The following is a 24611-nucleotide window of genomic DNA, read 5'->3' as shown; positions in this document are numbered from 1 at the left end:
GATCGGGTGGGATGTGATCGGAGCCAACGTGCCGCTCTTTCCACTCCCCCACGCATATCACGTCAACTCCCCACCTCCCCCCGGTGGGGAGGAGAATTAGAGAAAGAAAAAAAAGTAAACTTCATTGGTTGAGATGAAAACAGTTTAATAACTGAAACAAAATAAATATGATACTACTACTACTACTACTACTACTACTACTAACTTATAAAAGTACTGAAAATTTTAATGAAAATTTTAATAATAATTTAATAACGGGGGCAAATGGAAGGTCCTGTGCCTGCGTTGGGGCAATCCCAAACAGAAGTACAGGCTGGGAGATTAAGGGATTGAGAGCAGCCCTGAGGAGAAGGACTGAGGGGTGTTGGTGGACAAGAAGCCAATCACGTCTTGGCAGTGTGCACTCACAGCCCAGAAAGTTAACCATATCTTGGGCTGCATCAAGACCAGCGTGGCCAGCACATTGAGAAAAGTGATTCTCCCCCTCTATTCCACTCTTGTGAGAGACCACCTAGAGTGCTGCATCCAGCTCTGGGGCTCACAACATAGGAAGGATGTGGACCTGCTGAGGTGAATCCAGAGAAGGGCCACGAAGATGATCAGAGAGAGAGCTGAAACACTTCTCCTGTGAAGACAGGCTGAGAGAGTTGGGGTTTACCAGACTAGAGACAAAAAGTCTGTGGAGACCTTATAACAGCCTGCTAGTACCTAGAGGGAGTCTGCAAAAAGGCTGGAGAGGTACTTTTTGCAAGGGCGTGTAGTGATAGGACAAGGGGTGATGGCTTTAAATTGAAAGAAAGTGGGTTTAGACTAGATATTAGGAAGGCATTCTTTACTGTGGGGGTGGTGAGGCACTGGAACAGGTTGCCCAGAGAAGTTCTGGATGGCCCATCCCTGAAAGTGTTCAAGGCCAGGCTGGAGTGGGCTTTGAACAACCTGTCCCAGTGGAAGCTGTCCCTGCCCATGGCAAGGGGGTTGGAACTAGATGATCTTTACGGTTCCTTTCAAACCCAGTCATTCTATGATTCTATGGAATAACACCTGAGAGAAAGAAGTGATGCACAATACAATTGGTCACCACCCACTGACCAATGTTCAGCCTTTATCTGAGCAGGTCCTGGTCAATTCAACCCCAAGTTATAAACTGAGCATGACATTCTATGGTGTGGAATATCTCTTTAGCCAGTTTAGGTCAGCTGACCTGACCATGCTTCCTCTCAGGTTTTTGTGCAACAATTCACTGGCACAACATGGGAAACTGAAACTGAAAAGTTTTTTATAAGTCCTAGTAAGCACTACTTAGCAACAACCAAAACATCACTGTTATCAATATTATTCTCATAGTAAATCCAAAACACAGCACTGTACTCACTACTAAGAAGAAAATTAACTCTATTTCAGTTAAAACCAGGATCACACATACATCATGATCACTTCCTGTTCTGCATTTCTATGACTCCCAAGTGAATCAAAAATAGGATTAAATTTCACTGTGTACATGTATATGGAGATATATATGTATATGTATATATGTTTGGATATGCAGCTACTCATATTTTCTAAAGAATATAGCCAATTTTTCTCACTAACCTAACAGTTGACTAAAATAATTAAGATTTTTGCCTACAACACAAAGTGTACTAATAAGGAATACAGGAATGTTACATTTTTCAGAGGATTAGACAACTAAGGGAAGGTACCTAATAGGCTTTAAAAATGTGTATAACAACTAATGACCCTTTCACTCATTAAAGTAATTGAGACATATACTAATAAAGTCAATTTTTCACCAATTTCTTCTAGACTGAAGTGAAAGCAATTATGACATATCTCTGTTAATGGGGTGCTAAGTCAACATATGTTGGTTTAAAACCTATGCAGTTCACATGCTTTATCCTCAGCTGGACTCCTGCCGATTTGAGTACAACTTTGCAACATTCAAAAATATCAATTCCCTTTCAAACTTTCAAATATGTGGAACTATCACAAAAGGTTTCCATTAGGTCTCTTTACCTTTCAGAATTTCCTTCCTCATGAGATTTGTTTAAGCATAATGTTTTCCCATGTTCATGTAAAACACATGAGAATAGATATTCTTGGTTGTAGGCTAGTGCTTTAATGGGTGGACTGTCTCATCCCAGCATGACAATTCTTATCTTCTCTCATATGCTATTTCCTGGAAAAAAACAATTACATTGTTGAGAGTCCTGATGCATTTTTAAAGAGTCCCCAGCTCAGTTTTGTTAACAAAGGAAATTAGCTGGAAACCCTAGATAATTTTCTGAAATCAGACAACCTAGACCTTGACCATGGTGGAGATGCAGATAAAATATAGCTTGCTCATATTAGTATTTCAAATTGTAGTGAATAAAAAAAATATAGTGTGATTGTTTCAATTTCATGGCTGCAGAGAGAAATTATTTTTGCAGTGATAAATCCTTCTCAAGCCAAAGTTCAACTGCATATATTTATTATAAGACAGAAAAGATAAAAGAGCTTTTAGAAACAAAACAACGTAGTCAGTTGCTTTGTGACATTTCTTAGTGGGAGAATCCATTGGCAGCTGTTCAACGCCATTTGTAAGCTAACATTAAATTAAGCCTAAGTGTAGGCAGTCCTAAACCATACCCTTCCACTTAAATATTGACAAGTTTGATTTAAAACCACAAAATTGTATTTAACAACTGAACTCCTTGCCTCATGAACTTTGAACTACTTAGGCAATCTTCCAGCCTTCTTTACTTTCATGCAGCTACAGTTCAGAATTATATTTAAATCAAAGAACTGCCTAACATGCATATCACAGGACTGCCATGGGATAGTTTCTTCTTTCCCAGCCTACAGATTGGTTGGTGTCATGAAGAACAGACAGACAAATAACAAGATCCTGTTTGTCACGTGTTCACTTTTGGAGTGATTGAGTAAGACTGGACTGGTAAAAAATGAAATCTGATGTAGAATTTGAGGTGTGCACCTAAAGATATCCAGGAGTTTCTGTCTGAAATATCCACTCACCAAGGCTGCCAGAACCTAAGCAGAAAGCAGTGATAAATATTTGGACCAGTTTTTTTCTACTGACTTTTACGTTAATATCTAAAAATTTTTGATTTAACTCCAATTTAAGTGTTTTCAGTGTTTCAATTTCTGCTTTGCCAGGTTCAGAAAATTATTTCAGATAAGCATCCTAATATTAACTGCAATTTTATTAATGCTTAAATGACAATATTTTTATTGTATTAAGGTTTATATGGGAACAGTTTGTAAGTATGCCTGAATTCAGGTAATTTAATACTCAGAATAAATATTTTTTGGTAATCGTGCTTTGTGGTTTTCATCCAGTTCTAGTGTTTCTTCAACAATAAAAATGCACAAAGTAGTAGAACAAGTACATTGCTTGCCTGGGAGCTTCATGATTGGTTCTTCACCTGTAGAGAAACCCAAGCATACCGGTAAGGTTGAGGATTTCCAGATCAGAAATCCCAGTCTCTTAAAGTCTCCTCTCTCATCCTTTTACAAGCAATTGGACACAAGAATGACAGTTTGTTTTACTTTACTCCAAAAAGTAGGCGTGTGTAAAGCCATTTCTTGTAGAATATACTTCTCTCAATATGTTACTCCTTCTGGAAATCCATGAAAGTGTCTTGAAGTGATAAAAGTTCTTTTAAAATTAATGGAGAAATGCGATATTGCACTTTTCCTTGGAAAATCTTATATTGTTACCTTTGTATTTTTACCTTCAGATTTTTATTTAATAAATAGGAAAAAATTAATTTCTTCCTTCTTCCCTTAATGATTGTCTTATGGCATACTGTAATAGCTCAATATGCAACAAAATAATGAGGCACACATGGTACTTAAAAACGTATTTATCTCCTTAGGTCAGTGCTAATTCTTCTGAACTCTAAATGTTTTTAATTTATTAGATGCAGTCACATACCACAAAATTATTTGCTACAGTAAGAGAAATAGAGTTCAGGTCTATCTAATGCAGATTTAGTAAATGCATTGATTTATAAGTAATAAAAGCACTAAACCATGTTCGCTACAAAACAAAACAAAAAAAATAGATTATGGTAAAATATGTATCAGAGAAGAATGGATATAAAGAAAGATAAGCTGCTAAAAAGAACCCTTGGCTTTGGTTTGTTTGTTTGGGGGGAGTTTGTTTGTTTTAAGATAAAACCATCTATTCTGAGCATAAAGAAATAAGTGTTTGAAAGAGAAAAGGAATGTTCTCCATTATAGACTAAACAGCTTATTTAGGTTCAGGTTAGCAGGAAAAGGTAGATACTCTTTAAACCACTTATTAAATGTACAGGCCAGTTTATTGATTTGATAAGTAAGGAGGGAAGGTAACAATAGGAAAAAGAATTTAAGGGAGCCTGGAATTAAGATTGTAAGAGAAAGGCCTACAGCCACTTACAGCCTGGGTTTTGATTCTCCTAGGACTTTACCTCTGACAAGTGACAGGCTCTTTGCTGTATGGTTGACTACTTTGGTAACCTAGCTGTGTTAAGAATGGATACATAACCATCTGAGAACAAAAGAAAGAAAACCAAGGACTGACCTGAAAAGTAGTGGAAATTTTTCAAAAGTTTTCAGACACTTTCGTCAGTGCCTGGTCTAGCACATTTTGTCATGCTGGTATTCTTATCTTCAGTTCATAGCAGGAGGGTCTGTAACTTGAGGTTTCTATGGCCTCTGTTGCTGCTGGCTACTACTTTCTGTACATAGGGCTTTATAAGCTGCCAAGGGCTAAGCTGGTTCATACAGCAGTCCTTTGTTACAAAATAGCTTATTTGTTCATAGAGGTGGTCTTTGAATTAAACTTACGTTTTATATCCAAGGCTAAAAGGAATATTTTTTAAGTGCGATGCCAGTATACTGTCCTTGACCCTATGTATACTGCAACCATGCTATGCCATGACCTACAAGATCAATGAAAACAAAGGTTCTTAGAGTTTGATCTGAGCAATACAGCACCATAATTTAAAACAAAGTGAAGCATGGTTTCAGAACAGTCTATTCTTCACTGGTTACAGAAGTTCACCTACAGAAGGTTGTTTAAAGTAGGAAAGTCAAATGTGACCAGGTGTTTGTGACAGAGGAACTAACGAAGACTTCTTCCAGATGCATTCCTTTTCCCTGAGGCTTTACCTACTGTATTCCAGTAGAAGAGTATATAAGCAGGTTCTTCTTATGAAAAACTGCAGGGAAGAAACTGAGGCTAGTTTCTTCTGAAGAAAGTATTGACTGTCTGAGTTTTTTCTGCTGTTTTCTCACTGGCAGCAGCAATTTGCATCTAATGACTCATTTTCAAGAAGTATGAGACCTTTTTTTAGTTCCTGTGAAAATGGCCAATACACTTAACAGTTTAGAGTGTTATGAGGAACAGACTGTTGGAAAGACAAATGGACATCACAGACATCCCAGTAATATAGTATTTCATGTGTGTTTGTAGTAGTAGCATGAGATACTTTTCTCTTTTCAGCCCTAGAACACTCACATCACCTCCAAAGGAATTGATAGGATCTCTCAGATTTGTATCTGTGCATGTGTGTGTCTGTATAAATACATACACATGTTCACACACTGGTGGGACAACATGAAAATATCTGTTTTCAAGGTTGATGATGAGAAAATACTGTTTTTAGACAAGCACTTTCCCACTCCTCATGAAGAAGGATTACTTCTAAAAGACATAGACAATGACAAGAAGGGTCTACTGGATAGCTCACATTTCTATCATTACAGATTTGAACATTTTCTGTAGCTTCATGTCACTTAAATGAATGCCTTTTACCTCAGCTATACGTTACTTAAACTTTGATGGTACAAAATCAAACACAAGGCAACGCTACACTAAAATTCACTTACTGTGTGTGTTTGCCATACTAGTTAAGAGAATAATTTTCAGTCCTTTCTTTTTCTCCTGTTTGTGAAATATAAGTTCAGACAACCTGGCAGAGATATAAGTGAATGATGTATGGAACTTAAAGAGGAATGAATGCTCTCTATTACAGTAGTAGAATGAGTAATTCTTGTGCACAATCCAATGCCAAAGAAATTTGCTAGCTGGAAGAATCTGAGGATCTGATGCAGCTGCTATTAAATTTACCACACAGGAGTCTTTAAATTTACTTCTCTGAGAGATACAACTAAACAGCAACTAGTTACAGAAACATGAAAAAACCCCAACAAACCAGAGAGCTATGTAATAATACTATAAAATGTAATAATACTATAAAATATAACAATACAGAATAGTTTAGAAGGCAAAATAATTTTCTGAAGAATTCAAAAATTCCTAACAAACTACTGTAATATGAATACTTACTGTAATCTGAACACTCTTAGTAATGGTGGTGTACATCACAAGAATTTCTTCCCTTTCATATTTTATGACATACAACCCATTACTTCTTTTATTTATTGACTTTTTTCTAAGAAGCCTGCAACTGATGAGGAAACAGGCTGAGAGTCTTAAATACAAGGAGATTAATTGATAATATAGGTAAAATTATTGTATTTATTCTTCATATTATTTTGTAATGTAGTTGATCCCTCAGTTTCTCCTAAGGCAAAAATCAATCATTATGTGCTGGTGGTTTTTTTTCCTCCACCATTTCACAAAATATCAGTTCAGTTTGTCTTTAAGTGCCTTGATAGAACTAGATCCATTTTGTTACCTAGCTAAAGGAGTGGAAATTGGCTTGGATTGCTGCCCAATGAGTAGAGTCTCTCCCTGATGCACCAAAAATGGGAATCAGATTAGAGGTAGCTTGTTTTACTGAGTGAAAACTCTGGAGAATAGAGCTTTTAATTTACCATATTTTGAATTCAGATGAAAGTAACAATTTAGCTGAAATTGCAATTAACCCCAAATAAATAGTTACACTGTTGAACCTTGTTGTCTCTGAATACAGGAATGGTAGTAATAGATATCAATGTGGAGAGTTGAAATCCACATTTATCAAATCATAATAGAATCCAAGCTATTAAGTTCATTTCTTCATGCTGGACAAGAAAGTATTGTGGGACTTTGGATCATGCAAGGCTTCAGTGGGTGCTATTTGACTTTCTTATGATTATTGTTGAAGTTACAGCAAACAGTGCATCTCAAGAAGGCTGAGCATAATGAGCAAACATAAGATTTTTCAGGGGAATATACTAAATATAAGAAAACACAGTTTGATTCTGAAAAACAAATATAATGCACTTACGTCAGCAGCCAAGACCCATGTAGCCGCTTGCTCACTCCCCCCAGTGAGATCAAAGAGAGTTGGAAGGGCGAAAGGTAGAAAATTCGTGAGTTGAGATAAAGAGAATTTAATAGGAAAAGCAAAAGTTACACACACAAGTAGAACAAAACAAAGAATTAATTCACTCCTTCCTGTGGACAGGCAGGTGTTCAGACCTCCCGAGGAGAGTAGGGCCACATCACACGGAACGGTAACTTTGGAAGACAGATGCCATCACTCCAAATGTCCTCCCCTTTTCTCCTTCTTCCCTCCACTTTATATACCGAGCATGATGTCATACGGTCTGGAATATTCCTTTCATCAGTTTGGGTCACCTGTCCTGGCTGTGTCTTCTCCCAGCCTCCCATGTACCTCCAGTTTCCACACCAGCAGGGCAGTATGATCTGTGTGATCCCTGATCAGCAACAACAAAAACATCTCTATTATCAATCTTGTGTTCAGCACAAACCTACTTGTAAGGCTAGATGGAAGCATGAAATAATTTTTAAATGAACATTTTACAGTGTTAGTTTTACATTGGGCAATAGGTGTGAAATAATTCATCTCATTATCACATTCTGACTAAGGCCAGTCCAAGTACAACTATCCCTGAGAAGAAGGCACAAAAAGTGTATCCTATAGTCCCTTCTGTCCTTTACTAGTACCATCTGTAGAGTTAAATGAACATTTTTGAAAATACCAAAAATATGCAAGAATCCTAGCTCAACTGACTTTAATGAAAAATTCTATGAACTTGGATCCTTAAATACTTGCCTCTGGAATCCTCTGATTTCAAGAATTACACTTTAGTAGAAGAAATTGAAAGTAACGAACAGGAAAGAAGACCAATATCTATGACCAGTCAGGAGCTGATTCTAAAGCTCAGTAGAAATATATGCTATTTCTAATTTTGTTGTTAATCTAGTTCGCTAGGAAATGCCAGAGAACTTTTTTTTCTTAGAGTATTTCAACTCTATTGCCACTTACAACAAAGCTGTAATGATTCATAAGTATATCTGGATTCACTGTTTGTCTATTTCAGATGATATTTTAATAGCCTATTTTTCACTATTCTTAATAGAAAGCAAGTTGATAAGGCAATTGGATTGTGTGCAAGGCTACGACTTAAAGAAGTGCTCAGTGCAATCACACATCTTACACTGAATTTTTCATATTTTTCACACTTTTTTTCATTTGCAAATGAATCTGATGAAGAAAACCTAGCTGAGAAAACATCATCATAATGTTCAATACCGAAAAATAAAACCATCAGTATATGTCTACCCCAATCTTCTTTCCTTCCCCAAATTGTAAACATTACATTAATATGGCCAACATTACATCTGAAGGCATCATTATGTAAATATGTTGAAAATCGATTATAAAAGCATTTATTGTACAATATTATGGGAACAGAAATGATTTTTGTAATGCCATCAACTCTGTATATTGAATGTCAGTGACAGTTCAGCTTGTTAGACATTGACTACAAAAATTGTGTGATATTAAGGAATTGACAGCACAAATACAATTGTTGCACTTTTTCAGATTTTAACAATGTTACTACTCTATGAAAAAATTTCAGATTACAGTTTTCATAAATTCCTTTCTAATGCAGTGGGCCAGGCAGATTAAGAGGAATAAAAAGAAATAGGCAGACACTGGGTCAGGTGTTCAAACACTGAAGAAATAATGATTTTACTAGAAAATACTATAATTAAAGACTATTGTAAATGTTTGTATTGTCAAGGTAAAAAGCCAAAAGAATAAGAAGATGGCTTACTCAAACGAGGTACAGGTGACAGGTACAGCTTTAATATGCCAAAAAATGAAGATCATCTAAAAGGGCAAGATTACACAGCTACTTGATAACTACGTGCCTTTTTTTCTGTAGACAGAAAAATATGAAGTTCATGGAAAACTAACTGGACACTAATTTGCTACTTCAGGTTAGTAGTTTAAATAGTATTACCTCAATAAAGCAGGACAATTTGCAGATTGTGCTCTATTTTGTGTCTGAAATTATACAAATTCAAATGCAAACTCCAAGACTATTGGACTATTATTGGTAAGAACTGATTTTAAAGAATACAGCAAATTATATTGCCTCAATTATAAGCAGTTGTCAAGAAACTGTAAACAAACTTAAATTAAATAAAAACTGTGTTTGTGTGTCTGTGGATATACAGCATCGAGTATACACATATTGGTCCAGAAAAGAACAAAGAAAAATGTGACCAAGCAAAAAAGAACACTTTTGGATTGCCTTTAGCTGCAGGTTGACGGCACACTGAATATGCATCAGCAGTGCCCTGGCAGCCAGGAGGGCCAGCCCTGTCCTGGGGGGCATCAGGCACAGCATCGCCAGCCAGGCAAGGGAGGGGATTGTCCTGCTCTGCTCTGCACTGGGGCGGCCTCACCTCGAGTGCTGGGGGCAGTTTTGGGTGCCACAATACAAGAAAGACATTAAACTATTAGAGAGTGTCCAAAGGAAGGCAATGAAGATGGTGAAGGGTCTGGAGGGGAAGCCGTATGAGGAGTGTCTGAGGGCACTTGGTTTGTTCAGACTGAAGAAGAGGAGACTGAGGGCAGGCCTCATTGCGTCTTCAGGATCCTCACAAGGGGAAGTGGAGGGGCAGGCACTGATCTCTTCACTCTCGTGACCAGTAACAGGACTTGAGGAAATGGCGTGAAGCTGAGGCCGGGGGAGGTTTAGGCTAGATATCAGGAAACAGTATTTCATCCAGAGGGTGGCTGGGCACTGGAACAGGCTCCCAAGGGAACTGGTCACAGCAAAAAGCCTGACAGTTCAAGAAGTGTTTGAACAACACTCTTAGGCTCATGGTGTGATTCTTGGGGTGCCCTGGGCAGGGCCAGAAGTTGGACATGATGATCCTGATGGCTCCCTTTCAACTCAGCATATTCTTTGATTCTATGATTCCATATACTTCTGAACACATAATGAGTAAAATATAAGCTGTTTTGTCTTATTATAATTTTAGAATACCCACTTAAAGGTAAAGAGTAAAGCAAGAATTTTCTGAAAAATATTAATCTGTTTTTACTTTAGTAAGTGTTATTTGATTTGTGCATTGTTAGAAAACCTCTCTCTTAGAAAAGTTAAATCTCAGAACAATGACAAAGATACCTCAGTCTGAAGTCCTGGTCTTTCACTAAATTTTACATTTCTCCAAATGTTCTCACTGCAGTCTTGAGATCCTGTTCATTATAGAATCATAGAATCATAGAATCTCCTGAGTTGGAAGGGACCAACAAGGATCACTGAACTCCAGCTCTACAAGGCAGTAGCTCTACAAGATTTGTCATAACACATCCTTAATACTGTATAACATTAACAGCAGCTGACTACAGTATCACTAAGTACAGATAATCATCCATTCCCTGAGAATCCATGGTATAAATACAGTCACACTATGTTATTAGGAGTCAAGAGTTGCCCAGATAAACCCTGCAAGTGCCTTCTACAAATTTAAGTTTCATAAATTCAGTCTTTCTTGGGTGAGAGCTTAAGGTGTGAAATAAGAGAGGCAAACAAGAAAAAATCATAATTCCCATCTATGGCATTTTAGATTGGTGTATGTTGATATGAATCAGAATATAGAACTGAGAGAAAAATAGTAATGCTTCTAAAACCAACAAAAATTATAGAAATATTTTTGGGAAAACAGCTTGTAAAACCATTGGGATGCTCCAGCTATGTAATTAATAATTTACTTAATAGTTCCCCAGTACAAAAAAATCTGTGACATTCAGTAAACATTAAACTCCACCGGAAACATCACACATTTGAGACATATCATACAATAAATGATCAGCTCACTTGAGCACATAAGTTCAGGCACTCTTGAAGCTCAAGAGTATTTATGTAGTTAATTGGCATATTCTCTGCAGGGAGGATATTTTTAAAAAGCAGGATTAGATTACATACAGTTACCCTTGAAACTGAGTAAAAATGGTGTTACACAGTGAAAGAAAATCTTATCAGAGAGTCCTTTATTTTTTGAAGTTTATTAGAAGGTTCAGACATCCTAGCAAATTGCCATTCTACTCAGAAAATTAGTCTGCTTTTGTAAAAGGAAGGATATGAGGGCATGAAATGGTATTCACAGAGAATGAACGTGGAGATAATGCTGTTCTGATTTTCTTGACCTTTAAAGGCAAGAGACATGTTCATTTTTATAGACTGTAATAACTCTACACCACATTCTGCTAAATACTCTCCAGGGTCAAAAGCTTCCCTACAAACATCTATGTTAGGGACAACATAAGTTTCCAAGTAAGTTTCTGAATTTTTATGACCTTAACAGCTTAAATGGCAATGTGTCAGACTCACCAACTACTCCCTGTAGGAAGGGAATCAGGGCTCTGTCCATCCTTGCTCTCCCAGATGGCAAGTACAATCCTTTCACTCAAAAGAAAACAGACTTTTACTTATTCCCTACAGATATGAGCATCTCTGCAGTCTCCCAGCTTCTCTCTGAAGACATCTTTTTCTTGTGGCTGTTCTAATATTTAAAATAGGATTCACTGTGTTTATATAAAAAGATAGATAGATATATGTACATGCACGTTGCCCATTTTCTAGTTTTACTCATTTGACTGTAACTGAAGCATAAATCTTATGTCAAGGTTTCTTTGCTTGAAAATTTGTCTTTTTTTTAAGATGAAGTGACTCCAAAAGACGCTAGATGAATTAAAGAATATTTTAAAAAAGGGATTCTTTCCAAATATATGGTATTTCACAGCCTGGTCACTGGCCTTTAGAGCATGTGCAAATTTTTCATTGTTGCTTGATTGCAATTTAAAAATATTTTGCTATGCAAAATAAAGAGAGAAAAAAACTTTTTAGCATATAGCAGAAGTCTGCTTGCAACCTTCACTGTGCAGCTGCTCTTTATCAAAGCATTTTTGATGACCTGTAACTGAAAAAACAGCTTGACAGATTTAAATTCACAATTTGCGGGAAATACACACATTTGGGTGCCACTCTCCCACAAATCCATTTCCACTGCAGAGGCGATAATCTACATAAACCATACAAACCTTCATATCTAGGATTAGCTCTTGTTAATCCTCTTTTTACTTCTCTCCACCGTCTTTCCGTTCCCTGCTGCACCAAGCATAAATGATTTGCTTTCATATTTTAAGTCCTTATGACCTATCTCTGCCCAACCTTTCATCTCTCCTGTGATAGCAAGACATTGACTCCCACCTACAGTTTTGCATGCAGTATCTGTACACATATTTGGTGATATTTAGCTGATTTTCAACAAAAAAGTTCCCTCCTTTTCCCAAAGCATCTTGAGGGAATGGGCAGTATATTCTTTTCATTCTGACCTCTCATATCTTCAAAATGATGACATTATGTTTCTTCAAGTCCCTTAAATCTATTCTGTGCTTTACAGCCAATAATGGGTAGGTAAATGAAGTGTTGTGACTCAGGTGTATCCCTTAAATAATTTCCCCGATCCTGGATATTCATAATTCCACTTCATCTACTAATATAGTAGTACATAGCTGTGTTGGTTTTCATGATACAGCTCATTCTCTGTACTTGATTGCTGAAGGGATAGTTTTCATCAGAACCAGTCAAACACATTTTTTCCCTTTCTTCTTTTTAGAATTCTGAGATTCTAATATGTCCGGCTTTGGAAAGTTTCAGGTATCCTGAAATACATCATAGTGTCTAATGCCAGAATGAGTACTTGGGTTCTGGTGCTGGATTCATAAATAATAATTTATCATTCTAGAGGCTCTGACAGAATTTTCTGACAAAAAAATGTTACTGACATGGAGAAATTTCATCTTAGAGTATGAGTTACATATTAAAGTAATTTATCTTCTTCCTGAAAGTCTTAAGTACCCTCTCAGTTGGCAGCTGGCAGCCTAAAGAAATTAGGGGCATTGGTTTATTCGGACCACAGACTCTGAAGTGTGATAACTACCACACTTCTCTTCTTATTTATCAACAGGCCTTTTCATATACACTGCCTCATCTCACATCCCATCTTTACTGAAATCCTAATATTCAACTCATTTTTATGACATTAGTAAAAAATAAATCGAACAGACAAGAAATAAATTAATCTGAGTGAACAGGTGCTGTCTTCTACTTTGACTTATACCAGCATTTTGGAAATTAAATGTAAACTTCACACTGTTCATCTTCCCCTTTTTTCCTGTGATAAAAACTATTTTATGACTCCTAAACAATCGCTGTAGTTGATGTTTGTGTTTTCACTAGGCAAAAGACATACAGACATACATCAGTCAGACCTGACATAGACTTTGCATCAAGCTCGAATGTCATGCCAATTTAGGCCTCTATAGCATCAAAAAACCAATAACTTATGCCTTTCCAGTAGCATGCAATCATATAATTTCTCAGTAACCTATGTCATTAAAGTATAAATTAACTATGCTCTTCCTAGCTGAAAAGAATAGAAAATCTTTTCAGACCCTCCGTGATACAGGTGCTACCTATTATGGTGCTAACAGAAAAGGTTAAAAACACAGCCTTCCATTTTTTGAGATTTGTGTCATTTGTCAACCTCAATTTCCACGTAACAAGCAATAAGATGAAATGATAAAATGATGCTTCACAGAAAAACTTTGAGGCAATAAAAAGATATGCTCATCTGGGAATGTTGCCATCAATTCACGCTTTTCAGTGAGGAGAAAAATAATTATGCTGAGCTGGCTTTTATGTGAAGAGTAAAATTTGAATTGTAAGCATGTTTTATATTTATAATTGTTATCATTTAGCTGGATTTTAAAAGTGGAATGATAATGGTGAATAAACGGTGTAATTAGCCTTTCTGTGGTAGTTATGCATGAGTGATAACACAAAATCGCTTGTGATTTTGTTTTTGCAATCTGCTAACCTATCTAATGGACAGCAATAAATAGCTGATAAGGGACAGAGTGTTAATCTCTGCAGTTGCTCTGTTTCCAGGGTCTGACTATTGGTCTACAGACTCAAACTAGGAATATATTTATATATATTTGAATTGAGGAGATTTTTCACAATCATGTAAGAGAGGAGAGAGAATAGATGTACTGATATCTGCATGTGTCTAAACAACATGGATTTTCCTTTGCATTCTGAAGAAAGTGTTCTGTGAAAATTGGACCAGTTTTGAGAGAACCTATGAAGATGGATACAAATTATTAGGGTGAAGCAGCCTAAAATCATTCTGAAAATAAATATTTTACTTCATCTTTCTGAAATGCTGCCATAAAGATTACTAAATTCTTAGGCTTTTCCTCACTGGGACACCAGTAATCTTGAAATGCTTAATCCTGGATTAATTCTCAAGCTTGTCAACTTTACTGGAGAGTCTTGCATTGTCCTTGATTAGCATTGTAATTATGTTACCATGTCCCAAAGACATATTTTCCAAATCATTGACATTTCACTATGAAGTGTTCATCTACCCTGCAAATCCACTGCATATTTCCTTAAATACCTACACTGAGTCCCACAGACCATCTACTTTTTTACGTTACATGTACAGAACCTTAAATTAAGCAAATTAAGCTTCAGTGAGCCAAGTTCACGCTCAGCAACACACTTGAATTCAGAATATCATGAGTACTGGGATAAAATGATTTTTTCCCTGTCTCTAATCTGCGGTTGCACTATGGGTCTAGAACTTGCAATCTTTAGATCAGATCAGAAACGAAACACGGTTGAATTCATAGTAGGTGTTAAGAAAGAAGTAAGGACCTTCAGATTCTTCAGAAACAAAAGATAGTACCAATATGAATGTTTAAACTAAAGAATGCATAGAAAATTTTTAGCTTTTCTGTATCACAAACCCAGCAGTTCCTACAGTTCACACTTTATGGAAAGATAAAGAGGATTTCTAAGATGAAGGGGTTTTTGTTTGGTTTAGTCTTAGGGCTAAGTTGCCTGAGAGTCTTTTAACATTTTTTTCTATGTATTTTACATTTGATGGGACCATTCCTTTGGTTGTTTTTTCATAACAAATTAATTGCTGTGGAGCAACTGTCCAGCTGTTTTATCAAATGACCTCTGGGCTTTATTTTTTAGAGTTCTGAATAATTAAAGCTTCAAGACAAAATCAGTGGGAGATGTGGATGTTCAGACCTTTAGGAAAAATGGGAGAGAAGTCATCTTATTGCCAGGCTGACTGCTTAAAGAAGATGAATCACATAAAATATGCAAATAGTTGTCAATTGCTGTGTCATTATTAAATGTGTGTTGTTCTTGCTTAAGAAAAAAACCCACAAACAAACATCCTCCAATATTTGAGCTGACCATGAACTGTGCTTATTGTGTATACTTGCTGATTTTATTCCAGCAAGAACAATCCCCTCACATCTTGGGTGAAGGAGAATAAGAAGGTTAGGAATAGGAAGATATAATTAGCAATAATGTAATTTATTTATTGTAGTAATTAGTCTAGTAAGTGGATGCTAACAGATTCAGCTGATGGAAGTCGTAAGCTTTCACAGTTAGGAATTTGTTTTTAATATTTAAGGTATTTTAACTTACACACTTTTTGAGTCACTTCTTTGTATGAAAGATTGCTTTGAATTTTCTCCCCATAAAAACATACATTATGGTTATTTTAATTGTGTAAAATTTAAGATTTAATCCTGCCTATACAACACTAATTGTAACTTATTCATAGTAGTTCTAAGCTACATGTTGCCAATATAATTTCCTTGGTTAATGGGCTTTAGTCACTGATCTGAAATGTCTGAATGCAGAAAGCATAAATATTTGTTAATGTCTTTCTTATTTAATAACATGAGTATAAAGGTTATGGCCAGGCATTTTTTAATTATAGGTTCTCTTTTAATGTGTTTTCTTGAAATGCTTGCTCCATGAAATACATATAAAACTGTACAAAATGTGACTGAAAGAACTGAAAATTCTATGCCCCACCATTTGACATACAGATCCTCATTTGTCAAGACCAAAGAATTTACCAAATGTTATTCACAGATTTGTTGTCTAGTTGCAGCTCTTCAAAAAGAGTTCCTTCTATTTAACTGAAAATTATCTCAAAGTTTTCTAAAAGGAAAATATTTTCATGATTATTAATTGATTAGCATAAAAATTTGAAGTTGGAGTTTTATATAGGCAATGTCAAAATAATGAGGGGCAGAGTTATCCATATTGCACTTGAGCAGGTAATTGCCTATTGCTGAAAATTAATCTGAAAAATTAATTTGGCAAGGTTCAGGTGAGGAAATTTCCGTACATAGTGAATCAAAAGATGAATCTAAAATGCACATCAGAACGTCTTATCATCAATCATGAAAACACACGAGAAGCCTTGAAAACAGCAGGGTGAAGAAAACCAACATAGAAGGCCTCTGAAGGGTAACATGAATGTCAGCTTTGATCAATGTTGACAAATTTGTTCGTTCAGCCCTTTCCTGCTATGACTCAAAAGTATTGAAAAAGCCTTGGGGGGATATATTTTTTGGAAGCAGGAGTAAAATGGTAGTACAAAGTGTGACCATTTATCACATAACATTGCTTGAAAATTAACCATCATATAGGTACATTACGAGCAGAAAATGTCAGCTTGCACACTGTCAGCAATCTTTTTGCTAGGCATTTGAGATGTCACCCAAATCTGAGCTCTGAAGTGCTTACAAAAAAGAATAAAGTGGGGACTTGACATGACCTTAGGCCATCAGATATAAAACGTACCTGTGCTCATCACTTTACAGGACATTTCTGTTGGAAAAAAAGAAATGAAACCTTGCAGTTCTGACCTGTAAACTGAGAACCCACAAAGACAGTTAGGAGGTGTTTGTTTGTGTGCTTGTTTGGGGTTTTTTAGAACTGGAAAAATAGCTTTCTTCTCAGAAGAAAACAATCCAGTTTCCTAAAGAAGACAATAGTTCTGTTAGTAGAGACTTTGTATCTACATTGATGCAATTCATGCAATGAAATCTGTTTTCCACTGAGTGATTGTTTGTACAAGCTCAGAATGAGAGTCCTTGTCCTCCCTCAAAAAACAAAATAATTTTAAAAAGGAGTCTAATACCTCTAAAAATGGCCTTATATCTGTGACAAGCTATTGATAGAAGGGGAAGACCCAGTGATCATGGAGGTCTTCTCTGTCATGTCTTAACAAAAGCCATGATGAAGATTTGGTCAGATCTGGAAACTGAATCTTTATGTTCTGAGACTTACCTCAGAACTTTTCTGATTGAGCACTTTCAGTAGCTGGGAACTAAATTTAAATTTTTTCTTTGAGTTCCTGCATGACTGGATTTTGAGGGATGCTGAAATAAACTCATTTTTCTGGCAATAGGCCTATGTTTTCATTTTTGGATCATTGACCACTCTGCCACAAAAAGTGATTGAAAGCTGTGCTTTCAGCTTACTGGCAAAACATTATTATAGATTTATCAAGAGGGGGAGGGGGGCGGGGAAAGGGAAAAATAAAAAGAAAATTAAGTAATGAATTCCAGTCCCTTCTATGTTAAAAATTATGAAATGTGTTGGCATCCTATAAGCAATATGTTTGTGATAAAGGCCAAGTTTGCAATAATTCTGCACTTCAGCAGGTCTTTACACAATTATTACAAAGAATTGTCATGTTCTGAGTGACACAAATCCCAACATGAAATTCAGGGCAAGGTAGGTGATTTTTCTGTCTATGTTGTAGGCCAGTATGAGAACAGTTTGTCTTAGCAGACTTTGCACTGTCCTTCATTTATACAAGAATAAAAGATACAGTGTGTAGAGCTGCAGGCTCACAGTCTTCCTTTATCATTTAATGCAAATGAAATGCTTGGATTAAATTTGATCTGAGGATCTAATCCTTGGTATCTGCCTAAATTGTGTGGCAGCTGTGCCCATGCCTGGCCACATGCCTTGTGAACCCCAGTCCGCTGTCTCAACTGCCCAGTCACCACAACCTCACCTGGCCATTGCCTACCCGTGCCCTCGGCAGGACCAGTCCTGACCTTGACCCTCACTGGGACACAGGGGCACTGGGCCCCTCTAGGGATTATCATGCTCAGAATGCTTGAATTGCCTATGAATCTATTTATTTATTTGTTTACTTATTTGTTTTAAAGCATCATTAATATATTTGTAGTATGGCCACGTGAAGCACTAGAACCAATGTTCCAACCAATGTAGATAGATATGCTGCACAAATTCTTTTTAAAAAAAGTTATTTTAAGTAGTTCTCTGACTCATATATTGCCATGATTAATGTGAAAGCAGAAGAAATATGTTATTCTGCAGTAGTTTATATATAATGATAGTCTTTTTCTGGCTTTTGCATCCTGTCATCTTTGCACTGCACTTTGGTTCAAGGGTCTGCATCTATCCTGGTGTTATATATGAAATGAATTACCAGAGAGAATGGTAAAAATGAATGGGTCAAACTATATCCAAGAATTTTAGAAAGCCATGACTCTGAGGATGGCATCATGCAATGTCAAAGACTTTGATAAGAAAGGAGTGTGTTTTTTCATGATGGAAACAGATGAACCAACAAAATGAACACTTTCTTACTGCTCACAGAGCAGTTGCATTAAACTGAGTAATCAATTGTCTGCTATTTAAAGTGACTGACATACTAAATCACTACTGCAGGAGCTTTCAGAGTGAACATATTTTTAAAAATACAAAATAATTGTTGTTGCTCAAGTTTTCTTCTGGTCCCTTTTCCTTGTATTTCTGTCTCAATCTTATGTTCAGCTTCAAAAATAGCCAAAGACAGGCCTGCTTACCTTCCATACATCCTTCTGGGAGGCCAGAAGGAGGGAGTTTCATCATTGTATGTATATATTGCTCCCCTGTGCTCAGCACTGGTGAAGCTGCACTTCAAGTACTGTGCTCAGTTTTTGACCCCTCACTACAAGAAGACATTGAGGTGGCTGGAGTGTGTCCAGAGAAGGGCAACAGACCTAGTGAAGGATGCAAACAACAATCATCAGAGAATCATTCATAGAATGACTTGGTTTGAAAGGAGCCTTAAAGATCATCTAGTTCCAACCCCCCTGCCATGGTCAGGGACACCTTCCAGTAGACCAGGTTGCTCAGAGCCCCATTCAACCAGGTCTTGGACACTTCCAGGGACTGGGCACCCACAACCTCCCTGCACACCCTGTTCCAGTGCCTCACTACCCGTTGAGGAATGAGGTTTTTTTCCTTAAATCTCATCTAAGTCCCTCTAAGTCCCTCCTCCTTTTGTTATATATATATATATCTCTTTTCCTATCACTATCTGCCTGTGTAAAAAGTCATCCTCCCTCTCTTTTTATAAGCCTCATCGAAGTACTGAAAGGCTGCAATGAGGTCTCACCAGACCCTTCTCTTCAGGATGAATTTCATAGCAGAAGTGCTCCAGCCCTCTGATCAATTTTGTGGCTCTCCTCTGTACCCACTTGTTATGATCCGGTTTAAGCTTAGAAAAGCAAAGAAAGCTAAGTCTCTGTGCATAAACCGGAAAGAACTTAGAAGGTTCAAAATATTCCCAGAAATGAGATTAAAACCAAAAGAGGTTAGATGTTGATGCCAAAAAATGGATGTATTTTATTTGATAGTAAAGAGGCAAAGAGAAGGAAAGAGAAAAGAAAGAAAGAAATGGAAAAAGAAGTGTGCGTGGGGGGGTGGGGGGACAGGGAGAGGTGACAGGGGTTAAGTGGAAGCAGATCACCCATCCAAGGGTCCCAATGATATCTTGTTGCTCCCCTCCATCTGGTCTGCTGGTGGTGAGGGTCTCCCATCGCCACTGTGGCCACGCCGCTACATGCTGCCACACCACACGCCGCCACACGCCAAAGAGTGCAGAATCCCATGGATTAATACACGCTGTGGGCCAGGTGGGAATGCCCATGTGTCTCCCTTGCAGGGGCCAGCTTGACACTGTCCCTTGCAACACTGAGTGTGTGTTGCATCATCTCTGGTGTTCTGGTGCAGGGTCTGGGGACCCCTTGGCGGGGGGCGCCTGTGATGGGCCATGTCACCCCCTTCTGCTGTGGATAAGCTTCCCCCTCCCGGTGAGGACCCCTAAGCTGGGCTCCTCTGCACGGTGGAGGATGGGCAGTCACTGCACCTCTGACCAGAGGCTTTTCCCAGATACCCAGAGCCTCTCCTCCCTCCACCCTTTGGTTCGAGGGTCTGTGGGAGCCCGGCAGCTGATAGCCCTGGGGCTGTGGTCTCCACCTTGGAGGTGTTAAGCCTGTGCTCTGTGAATGTCCCCAGCCCTGAGCTGTTACTTTATCTTATCTTCATCAGTGAGCAGTGTCAGGCCTCAGTCAGGGCCCCATTCAGGGTGTGGTAGTCTTCTCTGCAGCTTCTGTAATACAGCTTTAAAAGTCCTTCATGAAAATGTTTAAGTCATAAACCATAATACTTCAGTCTCTGACAGCACTCCAACAGGTCTATGTCTTTCCTTATTTAGGATTCCAGATGTGGACACAATACTCCAAGTGGGATCTCAGAAGACTGGAGCTGAGGAACAGAATCAGCTCCTCAACCTGCTGGTCATGGTTCTTTTGATACAGTCCAGGATATGGTTGACTTTCTGGGCTGCAAGTGCACATTGCCAGATCACATTCAGTTTTTCATCCATGAGAATCCCTTTTCCACAGGACTGTTCTCAATGAGTTCTTCTCTCAGTCTGTATTCATGTCTTGAATTACCCTGACTCAGGGTAATTACCCTGAATTTGTCTTGTTGTTCTCCCTGTCTGTACTCATGTCTTGAGTTACCCTTACACAGCACCTTGCATTTGGACTGGTGGCACTTCATGATATTCTCATGAGCCTACTTCTTGTCCAGGTCCCTCTTGTCCAGGTCTCTCTGAATGGCATCCTGTCTTGTTGTGTGAAATGCACATCTCAGCTTTGTGTCATATGCAAACTTGCTGAGGGTTGCTATGACCTGCCTCTAAAGACAAGGGTAACTCGGGTTCTTGTTAATAGATCCCTTGGGATGGATTAGAGTGAAATGACACTGAATGACTCTCTATATATATATATTTACAGGGTTCAATTTAGAACAACTTGGTTGCAGCAGAAAGGAAGTATGTAGCCATTTTGGTTATTATTTACAGAACTGCAACAGTATAAAAGCATAAAATAACACTTAAGAAACTGTATAAAGAAAAGAAAGAAAGAGAAAGAAAGGATAAGAGTAGAAAGATTTCAAGATATCACCAACCCTCGATTCAGTGACAAGACTTGATTGTTGCAATTTAGATGTCCATTGGTTGAAGTGATGGTCACAGTCTTGATCTGTCGTGGGTGGGGGAAGCCCACGAAGCACAAAGTTCAATGGGTTAATATACTTCTAGGTTTTTGTGGGAATGCACAGGTACCTCCCCTTGCAAGGGAGCTTTACACTGTCTTTTGTAACATGTTCATGGATCATGAACAGACCTCTGGTGGAAGGCCCCAGAAATGAGTCTGGGGGCATTTCAGGCATCTTTGATGGTTTATGACACCTTTTAAGATGTGACAGCTGTCTCTCATGTCAGTATAGTTGAGTCAATTATACCTCATCAACAGGGATGAATACTTTCAGGCCTACATGTAAATGTGAGCGTCCAATATATCCCCTGGGGGGAAGTTTTACCACTGAGTCAGTTGCATAAGGAAGGACATTGGCATGATGAAAAACATTATCCCACCTCTGCAGTGTCTGACAAGAGTAGATGGTCTCAAGGTGTACCAGGGGAGGTTTAAATTGGATATTAGGAAAAATTTCTTCACCAAAGGTGTTGCAAACACTAGAACTGTCTGCCCAGGGCAGTGGTGGAGTCATCATCCCTGAGGTACTTGAAAGATGTAAAGATATGGCACATAGGGGCCTGGTTTAGTGGTGGAATTGTCAGCGGTGGGGTAACATTTGGACTCAGTGATTTTAAAGGTCTTTTCCAACCTAAACAATACTATGATTCTGTATGTGCACACAGAGGTGCCACAAATTCTTATTTGACAGCCTGGTTTTCACAATTTTACACATCCACTTTCATTAAGTGTAGGGAAGGTGATCCACCACTGAGGCCAACTGAACTTTAATTACATTCATATGATTGGCCTGGAGAAAAAAAAGGTTAATTTTATAGTTTTAGCCTAAGCAGCAGACTCTGGGATGTTTAACTCTGAATTTACAAACCTGTCTGAAGTTTGGATTGTCAGCCATTGCAGCTCAAAGCCCCTTGTAAACACAACCAGAAAGACATAACTTGGAGACCTGGTTAAAATTTGTTCCTCAGTTCTCGTGAACTGCACAGGTCCTGTGCAACTCACTTTGGCAAGCAGTACTTGAATATCTAAAATTGTGCGTCTCTCACCTTACTTTCAAAGAGGCTGACTGAAACCTTTTTATTGTAAGCACAGAAAAGCTGTTAAGCAATCCAGGACCTTGAAACACAATAGACTGGATATTGTCCTGGACAAGTGTCAGTACACAGGCAGGGTGAGATTTCCTTGCCCATGCTACAAACTGGCAAGCAGTGTGCTTGTGTGGAGAAACGGATGCCTGCTGTGCTCTACTAAAGTAGCAGAACTGGTACATACTCTGTCCTAGCCTCTGTATCAAAAATAAAATAGTTCCCCCATGTAATATACACAGTTTTTATTTGGTTATGAGAATTCAGTCCCATTTTGTCTTTAATTTATTATGCTCTGTCCAAACCAGTACATTTGCACTGTGTCAGTTTAAATAATTAATTATTTTTATTTCTATTTTAGCCCTTATGGCAAGAAATTTGAAAGCCTGGCTTATCTGCAGTATCCTGCCTAGGAGCCAGAAATGAGATTGGTAGGAATGAAATATGAAGATAAGATTGAGTTATAAGCAAGAAATGGTCCATGATCAGTACAGGAAATAAATTCTACAATATAGTAGAATGCCAAGTGTGTACCAAAAGTAAGGAGGAAATTAATTACAAAAAAAAATAAAATAAACCCCAAACACAAAACCTGATGAAACCAATCATTTTAATCACCAAATAAAAGGCTACAACACAACATGAAGGAAAACTACTTTATCACAGGCTTGATCCCAGTTCTCATTATAAGCAAAGGGGATTTTGTCACCACCTTCAATCACAGCTACAGTTTTATGTTACTGCAGTCTCAGTGCCTTTCTTTTACCAGATTCTCAGCTAAAGAATTAGGTATGTTCTTACATGGCTGTCCAAGACACTGATATTACTCTAGAGGTTTCTTATGACCCTCTTTGGTCACCTCAAAATCTTACATTGTATCTTTGAAATCTGGTATCAAAGGATACAGAAATTCATACAAAACCTCAAATAAAAGCAGACCTCATATGGCCAGAATTACTGTATCTACAATCAAAGATAAAAGAGAAAGAAATCAAACGGTTCTCCCAAAGTCTTGTACTCCAGAGGGATTTAATATACAAAATCCAGAGCTTGATTTTTACATACCATGAGCTTGCATTTAATTGCAATAGTTTGAATGTCAAAGATATTCATAAAGAAGGGAATATGGCCTTTGGTTTAATTTGTTTCAGTTTCATGCTGAACACTGAAGAGATGGGGTGGGTCTGTGTATGTGTAAAATAACGTTGACTCTCCTATCCTCCAGTCCAAACCAAAAAGGGAAGACAAAACACACAGAAACCAAAACAAAAAACCCCCAAACTCATGGAAAGTTAGTACCAATTCCACCTGAATTATGAAATATAAACAACTTACTTAGGAGATAAAAAACTTCCTGAGTCTAGTCGTTTCAGACATATAACTTTCCTCATGTGTTCTGCTTATGTTATAAAAAGCAGTTTTTACATACTCATGTATTATTCCCATGGCCAAGAATTTGAGGGAAAGCAAAAATGATAAAAATAGCATTTAGATATAAAACATAAGTCAAATATAAAAAACATTAAAGATAAAATATAAAGCAAATTTCCATCCTCAGCTTTCAGGTTTTTATATGTTTAATTTTTTTCTATTCTTAGTTAATTTCTATGTACCACAATGTATCAAACCAAATACTTTCACTCTCTTTTTTTGTGTTTTTTACAACATTTTTATATAAATAAAGAGGAATTTTAATACTTTGCTTCTTATAAATTAACACACCAATCCAATCTAACAATTACTTCCTTTTAAAATTTTACAAAAGGAAGACACCTTATATATATATATATATATATATATATATATATATACATGGTGCAATTCCAGAGGTATTTGTATTCAGTATCTTCTTTTCAAGTGAGTACTTTAATGTCATGATACTTGCAGTGTTGAAGTGTCACAATTACAATTTGATTTTCAGAAAAGACCATACAACAGCATGCTAAATCAAATTAAAGGGGGTGTTTCAGGGATCCATAATCCATATTTGGTTGGAAAT

The 24611-nt window shown here is 37.4% G+C and overlaps 1 long non-coding RNA gene across 1 annotated transcript in view; it reads right to left on the bottom strand.

Moving 5' to 3' along the window:
- Positions 1 to 1798: 1798 nt before the first annotated feature.
- LOC125335294 overlaps positions 1799 to 24611 on the bottom strand; it is a 66104-nt gene continuing 43291 nt past the window's right edge. Inside the window, exons 2-3 of the long non-coding RNA XR_007207405.1 lie at positions 7224 to 7656; positions 1799 to 2176 (exon numbers count right to left, since the gene is read on the bottom strand). This is a non-coding gene — a long non-coding RNA (uncharacterized LOC125335294). The remainder of the gene's footprint in view (positions 2177 to 7223; positions 7657 to 24611) is intronic.

The sequence above is a fragment of the Corvus hawaiiensis genome, chromosome 1 (genome assembly GCF_020740725.1).
Source record: "Corvus hawaiiensis isolate bCorHaw1 chromosome 1, bCorHaw1.pri.cur, whole genome shotgun sequence".
Lineage (NCBI taxonomy): Eukaryota > Metazoa > Chordata > Aves > Passeriformes > Corvidae > Corvus > Corvus hawaiiensis.
The sequence above is the reverse complement of the archived record's forward strand: the minus strand, read 5'-3'. Positions and strand labels throughout refer to the sequence as shown.